The sequence below is a fragment of the Haliotis rufescens genome, unplaced genomic scaffold (assembly GCF_023055435.1).
Source record: "Haliotis rufescens isolate VD_foot unplaced genomic scaffold, xgHalRufe1.0.p SCAF_63, whole genome shotgun sequence".
Classification (NCBI taxonomy): Eukaryota; Metazoa; Mollusca; class Gastropoda; order Lepetellida; family Haliotidae; genus Haliotis; species Haliotis rufescens.
Window position 1 is genome coordinate 1,913,003 of NW_025964354.1, and position 1,059 is coordinate 1,914,061.

The window sequence follows — 1,059 nt, forward strand, 5'->3', positions numbered from 1 at the left end:
TGTATAACTCGGTGAATTAAAATCGATAACAAACTTAGCTATACTTCTGTGGTTGCATATAATGAAGTTAGAGTAAAGCTGTTAATATTATTTTAGGATGCAACCACAATCTCATAAAGTTTACATCGTATATTAAACCAAGATGCAGTGTCAGTCAAACGATGTATACTCTTACACAACAGTTTCAACTGTTACACTCCCCGAAACATGCCCCCATTGGCTTTCCTTGTTAAAGTTGGTCCCCAGCAACCTTTGTTGTCGCACAAGGCGCCGTAATGGATGGCGTATCAAGGTACTCAAGGTACTTAAATCACTGATTACCTGAATATTGATTAGTGTGTCGTCACAGAACAAAGACACGAATACAGGTTACGTATAAAATACCATCATCTAACCACATTCAGTTTAGAAATTTGAAAAAAAAGTTTCTCCACTTTGGGTTTACTCACAGAAAACAAATAATCAACAAAACAATCGTGCAACATATTGATGACATTCAGCATAGCTCAGTGGGTGATTGAGGCAATGTGATACAAAAGAGCCGAGTGTCGGGCGGAACAGAGTTCATGTACAATCACAATCAAGACGCAATACTTTGAAACGATACAATGATGCTAAGTCAGCCACGTCGCGCATCGTGATCCGGGAGACAAACATGGGTACATGGGTCTCTTGTGACAAGGAATCACCACTGAGAGACAAACATGGGGTACTGGGTGCTTTTGTGAGTAGCAGTCACTACGAAGAGACAAGCATTGGGTACTAGGTGCTCTTGTGACTAGCAGTCACGACGGAGAGACAAGCATGGGGTACTGGGTTCTCTTGTAACCAGGAATCATCACGGAGAGACAAGCATGGGGTACTGGGTACTCTTGTAACCAGGAATCATCAATGAAAGACAAGCATAGGCTACTGGGTGCTCTTGTTACCAGGAATAATCACGGGGAGACAAGCATGGGGTACTGGGTGCTCTTGTAACCAGTAATCACCAATGAGCTACATACATAGGGTACTGGGTTCTCTCGTGAGAAGCAGTCATCACGGAGAGACAAGCGTGGG